The following is a 17504-nucleotide window of genomic DNA, read 5'->3' as shown; positions in this document are numbered from 1 at the left end:
TTAGCACTATAAGTGGTGTGGAGTGTGGTGGAGGTTGCAAGACAAAAAAAGGAGAAGATGGTCACATTAACTAGGCATATCAATGAGCTGTGGAGATGCTCATCAATAGATATCAATGTGAATGAGTAGGGATTGCCATACAAATGATGCACTAGAGCTAAGAGTATGTGAAAGCTCTTAAAGAAGACTAGTGGGTGTGCATCCAACTTGCTTGCTCACACAGACCTAAGGCAATTTTGAGGAAGCATGTCATCGGAATATACAAGCCAAGTTATATAATGGAAATTTCCCACTAGCTATATGGTGGTGACAAAACGAGAGACTCTCAATCATGAAGATCATGGTGCTTAATATGCACAAGTGTGGAAAGGTGGTAGCATTGTCCCTTCTCTCTTTTTCTCTCATTTTTTTTGGTGGGCTCTTTGGCCTCTTTTTTTTTGGTGGGCATCTTTGGCATCTTTTATTTCCTCACATGGGACAATGCTCCATCAATGATGATCATCACACTTTCAACTCAAAACTTAGAGCAACGATGACTCTATATGGAATGCCATTGGTAGTGTACCGTGACAATGATCTAGCATGGCATAGACATTAATGGAAACATGATGCTAGCTATCTTACGATCATGCAATGGCAATGTAGACATGGTGGCACATGTCATGGTGGTAGTTGCATGGCAATATATCTCAGAATGACTTTGAAAAAGCCATAGTAGGTAGGTATGGTGGCTGTTTTGAGGGAGGCTAATGGTGGGTTTTGTGCACCGACGAAAGTTGCACGGCACTAAGAAGATAGTGATGGTGGAAGGTGAAAGTGCATCTAAACCATGGACTCAACATTAGTCATGAAGAACTCATATACTTGTTTCAAAGGTTTTATTAGTATTGAAACAAAGCATTCAACGCATACTCCTAGGGGAAGGGTTGGTAGGTATAAACCATCGCGCGATCCCGACCGAACGCAAAGGATGACAATCAATAGACTAATCATGCTCAGATTTCATCACATAGCGGTTCACCATATGTGCATGCTACGGGAATCACTAACTTCAACACAAGTATTTCTAGATCCACAACACCTTACTAGCATAACTTCAATATTACCACAACCACAACTCAAAACTAATTGAGATGAATCAAACTTCTCTAACTATTCAATGCACATGAAGGTGGAAGTTTTCGTATCCCTTTGGATAACTACCCCTTTTGAGACTACTTTCAAAGCATAGATAAACTACCAAGCCACGCACCGCTGTGCTCTAAAAGATATAAGTGAAGCACATAGAGCAAAAGCATCTAGCTCAAAAGATATAAGTGAAGCACATGTGAGCTCAATTGTCTACCAAAGGATATAAGTGAAGCTCGACAAAATCACGGTGAGTGCATGTCTCTCTCTCTAGGTGTGCAGCAAGGATGATTGTGACACAACAAAAATAAAAGACTCCTACGATACAAGACGCTCCAAGCAAAAACACATAACATGTGGTGAATAAATATATAGCCCCAAGTAACGTTACCGATGGATTGAAGATGAGAGAGGGGATGCCTTCCCGGGGCATCCCCAAGCTTAGGCTTTTAAGGCATCCTTGAATCTCTTGGGGTGCCTTGGGCATCCCCAAGCTTGAGCTCTTGCCACTATTTATCTCTTTGTCCATAAGAACTTCACCCAAAACTTGAAACCTTCACAACACGAAACTTAAACAGAAACTCGTGATAACATTAGTATAAGAAAGCAAACCACCACTTCCTTAGGTACTGTAGCAAACTTAAATTCTACTTATGCTGATGTTGGGTTACTGTATCTTAAATCTTCCATGGCTAATACCCCCCGATACTATCCATAGTTTCATCAAAATAAGCAACCAACACAACAAAAACAGAATCTGTCAACAGCAGACCAGTCTGTAGCAATCTGTATATTTCGTATACTTCTGGAACTTCAAAAATTATGAAACATTACGACCGTCTGAAGAATTTGCATAGCAATCAGCAGGAAAAATAATCAACTCAAAATCTCTTATAGAAAAAAAATGAAAGTTCTTTTCGTGAGCAGAAAGTTTCTCTCTTTTCCAGCATGACCAAACGATCATCCCCAAGACTAATCATAACAGTTTTGCTTGGCACAAACACAAAAATAAACAAAAAAAACACAATCATAACAGAATTATGAAAGTGTGGAAAACATAAAACATAAAGAAAAAGGATAGATTCGTTGGGTTGCCTCCCAACAAGCGCTATTGTTTAACGCCCTTAGCTAGGCATTCAATAATGCTCTCACAAAAGATAAGAATTGAAGCACAACGAGAGCATCATAAAGCATGTGAAAATCACATCTATGTCTAACGTACTTCCTATGCATAGGCATTTTATAGGAAAACAGATTGTCAAGACAATCAATAGTTACCATATGCAAGGAAGAAGGAAGAGACAATATCAATCTCAACATAACGAGAGGTGAATTGGTAACATGAAAGTTTCTACCACAATATTTTCCTCTCTCATAGCAATTACATGTGGGATCATATTCGAATTCCACAATGTAACTATCACAAAGGATATTCTTTTCATGATCCACATGCATGCAAAGTTGACGATCTTCAAAAATATTGGGATTATCATCAACTAAAGTCATGACTTCTCCAAACCCACTTTCAATATCATTGCAAATATCATATTCATCATGAGGTTTAAACAAATTTTCAAGATCATAAGAAAGATCATCACCCCAATCATGATTATTGCACTAAGTAGTGGTCAAAGCAAAACTAGCATCCCCAAGCTTAGGGTTTTGCATATTTTTAGCATGATTGTCACTAATAGAATTTATAGTGAAACCATTGCAATCATGCTTTTCATCCAAGGAGCCCTCGTGAATCACTTCATAAATTTCTTCCTCACAATTTTCAGATTCACGCATATCAAGCAAAACTCCATAAAAATAGTCAAGTGCCCTCAACTTACTAGCAATTGGATCAACATAATTGGATCTCTTAAAGAGATTAGCAAGTGGATGAGGATCCATATCACTAGATTTTCAGCAAGCGAAGATGCAAGCATAATGAAGGCACATGGCACACAACGAACAGAAAGCAAGCGAGAGAAAAGGGCGAACGAAAAGGCAAACGAGAAAGGCAAATGAAAACGGCAAATGTGAAGTGGGGGAGAGGAAAACGAGAGGCATCTGGCAAAAAAGTAAATGCAAGAGATGAGTTTGTGAGACCTACTTGGATAGATCTCTCCTTCCCCAGCAACGGTGCCAGAAATACTTCTGCTACTGCAACAAAAGACCTTCAAATGGCGCCAGAAATAGGCGTGTTGACGGGATATTGTTCTTGATACTCCTCAGCAACGGCACCAGGAATCCTTCTGCTACAACTATGCCTTAAGGGACTTCCTAGGCAAATACGCAAAGTATTTCCCCCGTGGCCTTGGAGCCTTGGGTTGGTGTTCCCTCAAAGCAGAAAGGGTGATGTAGCGCAGCGGTGGTAAGTATTTCCCTCAGTTTGAGAACCAAGGTATCGATCCAGTGAAGGAGTATCACAAGTGCCTGCACAAACACAAAAAGCTTGCTCCCAACGCTATGAAGGGGTTGTCAATCCCTTATAAATTGTTCGCCAATTGAGAACTGAAAGCAACAAAGTAACAAAGCAAAGTAAAAGGGAAAGTGGAAACGATAGGTGTGAATAGACCCGGGGGCCGTAGTGTTTACTAGTAGCTTCTCTCATGAAAGCAAGTAGACGGTGGGTGAACAAATTACTGTCGAGTAATTGATAGAACCGCACAAAGTCGTGATGTCATCTATGGCAATGATTATATCTATAGGCATCACGTCCAAAACAAGTAGACCGATACTTTCTGCATCTACTACTATTACTCCACACGTCGACCGCTATCCAGCATGCATCTAGTGTATTAAGTCCAAAAGAACAGAGTAACACCTTAAGCAAGATGACATGATGTAGATGGACAATGTAATATCTACGACAAAGCCCACCTTGTTACCCTTGATGGCAACTACATGATGTGTGCCTTGCTGCCCCTACTGTCACTGGGAAAGGTCACCCCACGGTAAGAACCCAAAACCAAGCACTTCTCCCATTGCAAGAATCATAGATCTAGTTGGCCAAACAAAACCCAAGACTCGGAGAGACTTACAAGGATATCAAATCATGCATAAAATAAATAAGCAAAGACTCAAATATATATCATAGATAATCCGATCACAAATTCACAATTCATTGGATCTCGACAAACACACCGCCAAAGAGGATTGCATCGGATAGATCTCCATGAAGATCATGGAGAACTTTGTATTGAAGATCCAAGAGAGAGAAGAAGCCATCTAGCTACTAACTATGGACCCGTAGGTCTGAAGTGAACTACTCACGAGTCATTGGAGGGGCGATGATGTTGATGTAGAAGCCCTCCAACTCCAAAGTCCCCTCCGGCAAGGCACCGGGAAGGGTCTCCAGATGAGATCTCGCGGAAACGGAAGCTTGCGGCGGCGGAAAAGTATTTTCGTGGATCCCTTGATTTTTTTATGTATTTTAGGGAATATATAGGCGAAGGAGTTAGGTCAGGGGGGCGCTAGGGAGGCCACAAGCCTGCTGGCCGCCGCCCCCCTGGTGGCGGATAGGGGGCTTGTGGGCCCCCTGTAGCCCTCCCGGCTTGGCCCTCAAGCCCCCTGATCTTCTTCCGTTCGGGAAAATTTATTTCGGGGATTTTATTCCGTTTGGACTCAGTTCCAAAATCAGATCTGAAAAGAGCCGTAAACATAGAAAAAACAGGAACTGGCACTTGGCACTGAATTAATAAGTTAGTCCCAAAAAAGATATAAAAGGTACATAAAACATCCAAAGATGACAAGATAACAACATGAAACCATCAAAAATTATAGATACGTTTGAGACGTATCAGTCACCACCCAGCAAGAAGAAGATCCTTCATCACGAGGATCCAGCTCTAATAACCCCATCCTCATGGGGTTTATGAACCCTCAACATGATCTTTCTCTGAACCTTTCAGAAACTGCCCCTCCAACAGGAGCTCCACTTGTGTCATCTACTATATCTGAAGCTTACAGAATCACTAACCAATTTTGTGAAGACTTCCGTGTGCTTAAAGTACAGGTGGCCGTATTGGAAGCTAAAAACATAATCGTTCGGTGCATAATAGCAGACTTGAAGGACAACAAGTAGGATGAAAAGTGAAATCTTCATGGGTAATGGCATTCCCTTAGCTTGTTCCAAGCTTGGGGGAGTGCCCGGTATCTTTATTTTTATCCTTTACCTTTTATGGTCAAGTTTAGTGTCGTATCATGTCTAGGGAAATTATCTTATGAAATAGATGTTTGCATTAAGGTCTATCACTCCTTTGTGGAGAGTCTTGTATCCGTGAGCGTGCATTGTTTATGATGGAATATTAATGAGAAGTCTATTGGTTCCTTTGCTGCACTTGGTATCCTCTTCATGCAGTCGATCTTATATGTTGATTCTTATCGGAGTATTGATGTTACACATCAGGTATGGCTTTGAATACTTTATTTCATCTTGGCAAACATAGCATTGGTCATAACAACAAGCATGGGTTTTTCTAGTAGCGACATAGCCAAAACCTTTATGTTCTTATGCTTGAATGGTTATGCTGACAAGGAAGACAACTTGATGTTTTATGCCAATTCTTTATGTTATACTTTATATTTTTTGCATACAAGTCAACATTATTTGTCTGCTCTTAAAAGCCTTTGCTAGCCAACCCTTGCACTAAGCGGGAATATTGCATGTGCATCCATACCCTGAAACCTTGACCTTCCCAAGAGTCCATCATACCATCCCTATACGTGGTATTTCACTGTCACTCCTAAAGTATATTACTCACGTGCTATCTTTAAACCTTCAAATATTACTCCCTGTTTTGTGCCTCTGTTTTAGCTCATGAGGAAGTAGTAGATAATTCATGATCTTCTGATATTGGAGAAGTTTTATCTTGGGTTTGCATGTGATCTATGAGCCCCTAATACCAGAAGGGACTGGCATGAGCGCGCCCAGCTCGTAAAAGATAATAACAACAAACAAAACCTCATTCATGCTATGTTGATGAGAAATTAGAAAACTTTGGTATCGATAAACAAAGGAGACTAAGGGGATGTGATCATCCCCACTTTGGGAGCCGTTCCTCAAAACTTGTCTAGCACGAGAACTATTGGTCTATCTACTAGCATTCGTTGACAAGTCATGCACCACTCAAAAGCTTGTTTTACAATCTTGTTGATTTCGAAATCTCTAAAAATCTCTAGCACATGAGTTTTGCCTACTTCCCTCTGCGAAGGGCCAATCTTTTATTTTTACATTGAGTTAGTAAACCTACTTCTTTCTATCTTGAAAAGAGCACACATTTTATGTTGACAAAGATGCATGCATTTATATTGTTTCATTAAGAATTGCCATATCACACCTTTGTTTCCATTATCATTAAGATAAGTGAGTTGTTTGTTAAGCCTAGCTAAAGCAAACATATTCCTTTGTGTTAGCATTTTCACTTCTTGACTAATAACATGTTCTTTCAAAAAGCTTCAATTGATCTCATCAAAATATAAAAGGAAGATCAAAAGCTAAAAGTTATTAGTTGTTCTTTGACCAAGGACATGTTCGCCATGGTTTGATGAGTTTTCTTAGCTCTACTTTGGATTGTAATTGATACTACTCTTTCATAAGGGCCTTATGAGTTGAGATTGTTGTTGAGGATGGTTGAGATTAGTAGAGAAACTATGATGCTTCTTGTCTATATTCTTATTTATCGACACTTCACTCTCTAAACTTGTGGACAGGTTTACCGAGCTCAGTATTCTCTTGGGGACAAGCGAAGTCTAAGCTTGGGGGGGTTGTTACGTCCAAAATGTATAACTATTTTGTATCATAATTAGTCTCTATTCATCGATATATTTCACTTTATGATGGTGTACTTATAGTGTTTTGGCTTATTTTACACAGTTTACAACTTTCCGGTGCCGAAACACGAGACGCGGGATTCAGTGGAGAAAATAGCATGAAGAGTTGCAATATCAGAACATCTCCAATTGCGCTAAAATTTTGAGGGAAGAAGTTTCTGAACAGATCCCGAAGACAATCCAAAGAAGGCCTGGAGGGGAGCCACAGGTCACCCAGGCGACCTGCTGGTGCGGCCCCCCTAGGCCGCGCCAGGAGGCCGCCTGGGTGATGGGCCCAACCTCCGATGCTCTCCTTTGGCCTATATGTTCCACTTGACCTAAAAGATCTGGGGGCAGAAGAGTTTACGCGATTCCACCGCCGCTCTGCGGTGGAAACCTACAAAGAAGAAAAGTATTTGCAAGGTGCCTATATGTTCCACTTGACCTAAAGGAGAAGAAAGGTAAAAAGAAATAAAAGTGCAGAAAAGTATTTTTGGTGTTTTTGTAGATCTGAGTATATGATGTGTAAAATAGACCCGGGGCCAATAGTGTTCACTAGAGGCTTCTCTCATGATAGCAAGTATTACGGTGGGTGAACGAATTACTGTCGAGCAATTGATAGAATCGCGCAAAGTCATGACGATACCTAAGGCAATGATCATACATATAGGCATCACGTCTGAGACAGGTAGACCAATACTTTCTGCATCTACTACTATTACTCCACACATCAACCGCTATCCAGCATGCATCTAGTGTATTAAGTTCATAACAAACGGGGTAACGCCTTAAGCAAGATGACATGATGTAGAGGGATAAATTCATGCAATATGGTATAAACCCCCATCGTTTTACCCTTGATGGCAACAACACGATGCGTGCCTCGCTACGCCTTCTGTCACTAGGTGAGGACACCGCACGGTATGAACCCAAAACCAAGCACTTCTCCCATTGCAAGAATTATAGATCAAGTTGGCCAAACAAAACCCATAACTCGAAGAGAAATACAAGGATACGAAATCATGCATATAAGAAATCAGAGGAGACTCAAATAATATTCATAGATAATATGATCATAAATCCACAATTCTTCGGATCTCGACAAACACACCGCAAAAGAAAGTTACATCGGATAGATCTCCATGAAGATCATGGAGAACTTTGTATTGAAGATCCAAGAGAGAGAAGAAGCCATCTAGATACTAGCTATGGACGCGAAGGTCTGTGGTGAACTACTCATGCATCATCGGAGAGGCAATGGTGTTGATGTAGAAGCCCTCCGTGTCCGAATCCCCCTCCGGCAGTGCACCAGAACGGTCCCTAGATGGGATCTTGCGGAGACAGAAGCTTGCGGCGGCGGAAAAGTATTTTCATGGCTCTCTTCTTTGGTTTCGGGATTTTAGAGAATTTATAGGCGAAAGAGGTAGGGCAGAGGAGCCACGGGGGGCCCACGAGCCTGCTAGGGGGATCATGACCTCCCCCGAGACCTCCTTACTTGGTTCTCAAGTCCCCCGCGTATCTTCTGTTATGGAAAAAATCATCCCGCGGGTTTTATTCCGTTTGGACTCCATTTAATATTCGTTTCTGAAAAAGGTCAAAAACACGAAAAAAACAGAAGCTGGCACTGGGCATTGAGTTAATAGGTTAGTCCCAAAAATGATATAAAATGGCATACAAATGCATATAAGACATCCCAAGTTGATAATATAATAGCATGGAACCATCAAAAATTATAGTTACGTTGGAGACGTATCAAGCATCCCCAAACTTAACTCCTCTCGTCCTCGAGTAGGGCACTACTAGGAAAAGGGCTATAGATAATATAGACACTAATGGCGCACCAGACAAGTGGTGCGCCACTACTATATAGCAGTGGCGCACCAAGTGCAGGTGCGCCATTAGTGTGATGGACACTAATGGCGCACCACACACATGGTGCGCCACTACTAACAAACTTTTTTTTTCCAAAAGTAGTAATGGCGCACTGGGGCAGAGTGCGCCATTACTAGTTTAACTAGTAATGGCGCACCACTCACCCATTGCGCCACTACTATAACTTTTTTTGCAAAACTACTAATGGCGCACCACCAGCTGGTGCACCATTAGCAACCAGGGTTACTAATGGCGCACTTGTAGGTGGTGCGCCATTAGTAGTTTTGCAAAAAAAGTATCTCTCTGCTCCTATCGCAACCGCGAACCAGCATGAAGAGGGAGGAGGGAGGGAGTTCCACCGCGACCACGAATCAGCAGGTGAGCCGGCGGCCATGGCACGCCCAGATCCGCCCTCCTTTGGCCGTCGTCGTCGATCTCCTCTACTCCTAGCGCCGGATCCACCTCAGTCAGTCTTCATCTCGCCGCCAAGATGCGCAAGCGCGACCCCGGCATCCTCCTTCTCGCCGCCATCGTCGTCTTCTTCTCGCTCCAGGTGACCCATCCCCCTCCTCTCTGAATCGAATCGATTTGAAACCCTAGCTGACCCGTCGTCCTCCGGCAGCACGAGGGTGACTTCTCATTCCGGGAGGCGTGGTACCACCTGTTGGACGAGGGGTACCCAATCAAGCACGACGTAGACCGCCTCCCGCCGCCGCTCGTCGCCGACCTCAACGGAGACGGCCGGCGGGAGGTGCTGCTCCCCATGCACGACGCCCAGATCCAGGTCCTGCAACTGCCCGCCCACGCCAGGCTCGTTGCCGCCGACACCCTCGATGACTTCCATGAGGCGTGCGTCATGGCCGAGATCTCCCTGCTCCCAGCCAACGTCCGCGTCGCTGCCGGCCGCCGCCCCGTCGCCAAGGCCGTCGACACCGTCGACCGCTCCTACAAGCAGGCCGACGTCCGCAAGCAGGTGCTCGTTGTCGTCACCTCCGACTGGGTCGTCATGTGCTTCGACCACAACCTAAAGAAGCTCTAGGAGGTCAGCCTCGGGGACGACTTCCCCCACGCCATGCACCACCACGAGGTCGCCGTCTCCCTCACCAACTACACCCTCAAGCACAGCGACGCCGGGCTCATCCTCGTTGAAGGGAGGATGGATATGCAGCACCATGTATGCTATCGGCACCATTGTCTTATGCCTGCATTCCCATTGGTTGGTTAAAATCAGCTTTGTTTTTGCAATCTGGCTCGAGCAAGCAGTGCCCCGATGAAGAAAAGATTGCAGTGCCATATATTAACTCCGGTGGCCACTGCCCCCACTCTAGCCGACACACCGGTTCGACAGACGGGCCCCGTTCCCCCTCCCCTCCTCCGAGTCCGAAGCATGGAGCCTGAGCATGAGCTCGTCTGCAAGGTGAGGAACATCCTTTGTTTCTTTGCAAAAAAATCATGTAGATTTGCTATGTAGCTGCCGATTTGTGATGTATTGATCTTGAAGAAATATTGTGATGAATGCTTATGTATGATGTTGAATTGAGCTGCAGTATATGTACTAGATGTATGCTAGTAGTATATGTGTTTTTTTTGTTGACTTGAGGTTGTCTGATGTCTATTTTTTCTAGTGGAGTACTATAGACATAGTCGAGATGCTAATTCTATTCTTTTTCTCAGCCTATATGAAATACAGATATACTGTTACCAAGTTCCCAGCAATGATTTACAAAGGTGTTTATTTGCATGTGAAATTACATGTTCTTTGCTATTCCACACAATTGTTTATCTTCTTATTGTTGTGTTAATTGATTCATCTGCAGTTGTGCTCTTTTGACAAGGACATCCATCTTATCCAGACGGAACTACTAATTGTTGGATAACTGTTTGACATAATTTGTTTGGAGGTACATTATGAAACCTCATAAGCTCTACTTTGCTGATTCTTTTGGAGAATTTCTTAGTTACTAATGCGCTGCAACCGACTTGTGCTAACTTATTTATGTATGAATCAAAAATTTCTTCAGTGTGGCATCCGGGTTTGGCTATAGATGCGGACAAAATTATTTTGAATCCTTCTCCGTTGTATACCAGATGGCACCCTGAGCGGTCCAGGCTCGAGGCCTCGGCTCCTCCGCCCAAGAATGATTGCCATCGCATCTCGTATAGACTCCGAAACCGCGTCGTTCAGGATACCAGCAACCTCAAGGCCGCCCCCAGTCGCTACGACAATGGGTAATCTTCCTCATTCTCTCCACACCCTCAGCGCAGTCACTTCCTTGCTTAATTCTCCCTAATGTCTTGCATGCTTTGGATTGATTTTTTGATTCATGTATGGATGATTGGATATACTCAACCGAATCGATTCCATATTGTCCGTGATTTTGCTATTATGCTCACCACATGAGCCAATCTTCAGACCCCTGTCCTTGCCTCTAACTTTGTTGAACAGACCAACAACAATATTGTTGATAATAATTGGTATGAATGGGAGTTGATATAGTTTCAACTATGCGATCAAGTATGTACTAGAAATATGATCTATATGTTGCCATGCTGGTGATAGGTTATCTCTTTTATCCATCTGTATGTATTCTTAAATAGTTGGTTCAGTTGTTTCTGCATACCCTGCTTGTTAGGGGATTCTCTTTTAAAATGCTACAATTCGACATTTGTGGGAGTAACTAAAATCTGCTTGGCGCCTAGGATATTTAAGCCACATGCATTCCTCTAATCGCTTCGTTCCTCTGCATTACAATACTTTTCTTATCATGTCTCCATCTTAATTTGAGGGTCATTGGTTATGAGATACAGTTTAATGTCTGCATTACAATACTTTTCTTATCATGTTCCATCTTTGAGGTCCAAAACTGTCTGTCGTTGCAAGTTATCACCTGCCATTCAGTTCTCCGTTCTGAAGTATGACCTGTAACCTCTCACTAATGAGAGCATTGAGGTCCAAAATTGTTTTTCAATGTAAGTTATTGCCTTTTGACCCTGTATTTGTTAAAGGTTTAGTGCTTCTGTTCTAGTATGTGATAATACCATTCATTGTTAACTCGTAAGTACTAGTTTGATGGAAAACACCCAAGCAAAATATTTCCTATGTGTATGATGTTGACACTTCTGCTCTCTCAGGATAGAAATTAAGCATGATCTAACATGGAAAACTCCGGCGTGTGCACGTGTGGCTTTGGAAAACTACAACAACATGAATCAGGTTTGCTCTATTCTACTCGAGTGTATAAATATTGCATAGTTTCACTTAGAGGCAGGGTAGTCATTCAACATTTAGTTCACCAGATTGGGACAGCTTTTCTTCTTTCTTTACTTTGTCAGTGTGCCGTTTTTGTCAGTATTATTTCTTCAGTGTGGTATCCACATCCAAGGGCCAAAGAGGAGGAGTAGTAGAAGCACCTGGATGGTGTGGATCAGATGGCGCTGCAAGGGGACCGGTAACTCCAAGATGCTAGTACCCACTAGTTGTTAGACATCATTCCATGCTTAATTAGTTCCCTTCTTCCCAACGTTTTTACTTAATATATGTTCCTTGCTGTTGTAGCCGATTGGATTGGAGGGAGATATTTGGTTTTGTGATGGGCAACTCCAGATCCATGAAGGTAGCCTACATGGTCGTAGGTACTGGATCGACAACCAAGTAGTCCGCAACGATGACAAGAACACCAAGATCCAAAGGGCGCCGCCCCAGTCTCCCTGTGCTGTCGAACGCATGCCCATGTTTGTATATATTTCTCTCTCTCTCTCCCTCCTGCCACAGCTTGAGAAGGGACGACATCGGTGGCTTAGGTCCATTTCTATGAGACCGGGGAGTTTGTGAAACCTTGGTGCCAGTTTGTACATGGATATATGTCCTTGTATCTGTTCCGAATATGTTTAGTTAAGATGCAACTCACGTGCGAGAGACTTGGGTTGTGCGGAGATCATAGAAGCTTAATGTTGCCAATTAGGTATTGTATAAATATTTAAGTTTCATAAGCACTGACTTGCGAGTATGATGTTCTCCGTCTGCTTATACGAACCTGATGGTGAAGAAATGGAACTATTAGACCATTTTGTAGTTTACTTCCCCAAAATATTGCATACATACAGACTAAAGCCTTTTGATGGTACAAATAAACCAAGGGAACCATGGCCCATTGGTGATGCTTTGGAAAAAATAGATATACATAAATTTGGATTATTTGGTGCCATCATACTTATATGATTACTACGATGAGCACACACACTCCTTAACTTCATGATAATAAATGTTAGTTTCTTATTAGTAGAAGACAAATGTGTGTCAACGTGTGAAAATAACCACATAGAAACGACATTGTTAACTATGATATCATGACAATCTTTGTTTAAGATGCTCAATGCATTCATTGTTGATAAAACTACAAGCACTGGAACATAGTTCTATATAATAGCATGTGAGATGATTATAACTTTTACAGAAACTATATTGTTAACTATGATATCATGATAATCTTTTGATCAAATATTTTTAATATGCATATGAGATTTTAACAACTTGATCTGGTTCCACTTTCTTGACAAATTTGTGCAAAATGTTTTCAGGTACTCAACCTATTGATGACATGATGACTCTCTAGCATTTATGGACCAACCAACCTGTAATCATGGACCTTATTGTCTTGTAGACCATTTGGTGTTTCGAGTGTTTTGGAGCTTGCACTTTGTGCATGTAGATACAAATTTGTGTGTTCTGGACCATCTGAAATCTCTCATAGTAACCAATAATCCTTATCTTTTTGTGACTTGTGTGTTCTAGATGATTGTTAAGATGGTCAAAACTATGCTTCCTCTAGGTTAATTTGTTTGTCAACTTGTGTTCAATGTATGTGCATGTTTATAACCATATTTTCATTGTGGTTTAATATGTGCTTATCTTGAACCTTCTTGTGTGTGTGAGGATAATAATTGAATATTTTTACAGCTGGTAGTATATATTGTTTTGATTGCACATCATTTTACCAACAATTTAACTATCGACAAAGTAAATATATGTCTGCATGGGTAAATATGGCCCCCTGGGAGGCATACTAATGGCACACCATGAGCTATACTAATGGCGCACTGCTTGGTGCGCCATTAGTATACCAGATAGTAATGGCGCACCTGTGGTGCGTCATTAGTAAAAAATTCTAATGGCGTGATGCTAGTGGCGCACCTGTAGTGCGCCATTAGTAGCCAAAACTGGTGCGCCACTAGCAGGCCTTTTCCTTGTAGTGGGGAAGTGATAAAGACCAAAATTTTGATGTGGAATGCTACCTAACATATTTGTTCTTTGTAACTTATTTATTGTGGCATGAATGTTCACATCCGTAAGATTCAAAACAATAGTTTAATATTGACATGAAAACAATAATACTTCAAGCATACTAGCAAAGTAATCATGAACTTTTGAAATAACAAGGCCAAAGAAAGTTATCCCTACAAAATCAGTCTCGCTATGCTCCATCATCCCCACACAACGAATTTAAATCATGCACAACCCCGGTATTGGCCAAGTAATTGTTTTCTCACTCTTACTTTCTCAAACTTTTTTCAACTCTCACGCAATACATGAGCGTGAGCCATGGATATAGCACTATAGGTGGAATAGAGTGTGGTGGAGGTTGTGAGGCAAAAAGGAGGAGATGGTCACATCGACTCGGCGTATCAACGGGCTATGGATATGCCCATCAATAGATGTCAATGTGAATGAGTAGGGATTGCCATGCAACGGATGCACTAGAGCTATAAGTGTGTGAAAGCTCAAAAATAAAACTAGTGGGTGTACACCCAACTTGCTTGCTCATGAAGACCTAGGGCAATTTTGAGGAAGCCCATCATTGGAATATACAAGCCAAGTTATATAATGAACATTCCCACTAGTATATGGAAGTGAAAAAACAAGAGACTCTCTATCATGAAGAACATGGTGCTATTTTGAAGCACAAGTGTGAAAAAAGATAGTAGTATTGTCCCTTCTCTCTTTTTCTCTCTTTTTTTGTTTGGGCTCTTTGGCCTCTTTTTTTCATTTCATTTTTTTGGTGGGCATCTTTGGTCTTTTTTTTTCCTCACATGGGACAATGCTCTAATAATGATGATCATCACACTTTTATTTACTTACAACTCAATACTTAGAACAATAATGACTCTATATGAAATGCCTCCGGCAGTGTACCGGGATGTGCAACGATCTAGCTTAGAGTATGACGTTGGAACATCTCGCTAGCTATCTTACGATCATGCAATGGCAAAATGAAAATGACGGCTCATGTGATGAGACGGAACGGTGGAAGTTGCATGGAAATATATCTCGGAATGGCTATGAAAATGCCATAATAGGTAGGTATGGTGGCTGTTTTGAGGAAGGTATATGGTGGGTTTGTGCACCAGCGGAAGTTGCGCGGCACTAGAGAGGCTAGCAATGGTGGAAGGTGAGAGTTCATCTATACCATGGACTCACATTAGTCATGAAGAACACATATACTTATTGCGAAAGTTTTATTAGTAATCGAAACAAAGTGCTAAACGCATACTCCTAGGGGAAGGGTTGGTAGGTGTTAACCATCGTGCAATCCTGACCGCCACACAAAGGATGACAATCAATAAATAAATTATGCTCCGACTTCCTAACATAGCGGTTCACCATACGTGCAAGCTACGGGAATCACTAACCTCAACACAAGTATTTCTAGATTCACAACATCCTACTAACATAACTATAATATTACCATATCCATATCTCAAAACTAATTGCAAGGAATCAAACTTCTCTTACAAATCAATGCACTTGAATATGAAAGTTTTTATTATATCCTCTTTGTATGCCTATCATATTTAGGACTAATTTCATAGCACACGCCAATTACCAAGTTACATAGAGAGAGCACTCTCAAAATGCTATAAGTGAAGATCGAGAGTTTTTGTTTCTACAAAATATGACACCGTCGTGCTCTAAAAAGATTTAAGTGAAGCACTAGAGAAAAATTATCTAGCTCAAAAGATACAAGTGAAGCAAATGTGAGCTAAATTGCCTAACTCAAAAGATATAAGTGAAGCTCATTGAGTATTCTAATAAATTCACGATGAGTGCATGTCCCTCTCAAAAAGGTGTGCAGCAAGGATGATTGAGAGAAAAAAAATCAAAGACTCCTATAATACACGACGCTCCAAGCAAAACACATATCATGTGGTGAATAAAAATATAGCTCCAAGTAACGTTACCGATGGTTTGAAGACAAAAGAGGGGATTCCTTCCCGGGGCATCCCAAGCTTAGGCTTTTTGGTGTCCTTGAATTTGGCTTGGGATGACTTGGGAATCCCCAAGCTTAAGTTCTTTCCACTCTTTATTCCATTGTCCATGAGAACATCACCCAAAACTTGAAAACTTCACAACACAAAACTTAAACAGAAACCCGTGATAACATTAACATAATAAAACAAACCACCAACTCTTTAGGTACTGTAGTAGACTTGATTTCCATTTAGATTGATGTTATATTACTGTATTCTCACTTTTCCATGGCTCGTACCCCCCAATACTAAACATAGTTTCATCAAAATAAGCAATCAACACAACAAAAACAGAATCTGTCAAAAACAGACCAGTCTGTAGCAATATGTATATTTAGTATACCTCTGTTATCCCAAAAATTCTAAAAACTTATGACAACTAGGGAAATTTTCATATCAATCATCATAAAAAATAATCAACTCAAAATCTCTTTCTAGATAGGAATTAAAAATAATTTGGTGAGCACAAAGTTTCTGTCTTTTTCAGCATGATTAAACAACTATCACCAAAACTAATCATAAAGGTTCTACTTGGCACAAACACTAAAAAAACATAAAATCACAATCATAACAGAATTATGATGGTGTGCACTCAACAAAACAGAAAGTGAAAAGCAAAAATAAATTTATTCATTGGGTTGCCTCCCAACAAGCGTTTTTCTTTAAAGCCTTTTAGCTAGGCATTGATAATTCAATGATGATCACACAAAAGATAACGATTGAAGCACAACTAGAGCATCATAAAGCATGTTAAAATCACATCTAAGTCTAACATACTTCCTATGCATAGGAATTTTATAGGAAAACAAATTATCAAGACAAACAATGGCTACCATATGCAAGGAAGAAGAAAAAGACAATAGCAATATCAACATAACGAGAGGTGATTTAGTGATATGAAAATTTCTTCACCCATATTTTCCTCTCTCATAATAATTACATGTGGGATCAAATTCAAATTCAACAATATAACTATCACATAGGACATTCTTTTCATGATCCACATGCATGCAAATTTGATGCTCTTCAAAAATAGTGCGATTATCATCAACTAAAGTCATGACTTCTCCAAACCCACTTTCAATATTATTGCAAACATTATTATCAATATCATGTTAATCATGAGGCTTAAACAAATTTTCAGGATCATAAGAAAAATCATCACCCCAATCATGATCATTGAACAAGTAGTGGACATAGCAAAACTAGCATCCCCAAGCTTAGGGTTTTGCATATTTTTAGCATGATTGGCATTAATAGAATTTAAAGTAAAACCATTGCAATCATGCTTCTCAATCAAGGAGACCTCGTGAATCACTTCATAAATTTCTTCATCACAAATTTCAGATTCACGCATCTCAAGCAAAACTTCATAAAGATAGTCAAGTGCACTCAACTCA

This window comes from Hordeum vulgare, chromosome 3H, assembly GCF_904849725.1.
Source record: "Hordeum vulgare subsp. vulgare chromosome 3H, MorexV3_pseudomolecules_assembly, whole genome shotgun sequence".
In the NCBI taxonomy this organism is placed as follows: Eukaryota; Viridiplantae; Streptophyta; class Magnoliopsida; order Poales; family Poaceae; genus Hordeum; species Hordeum vulgare.
This window is presented reverse-complemented; position numbering follows the sequence as displayed.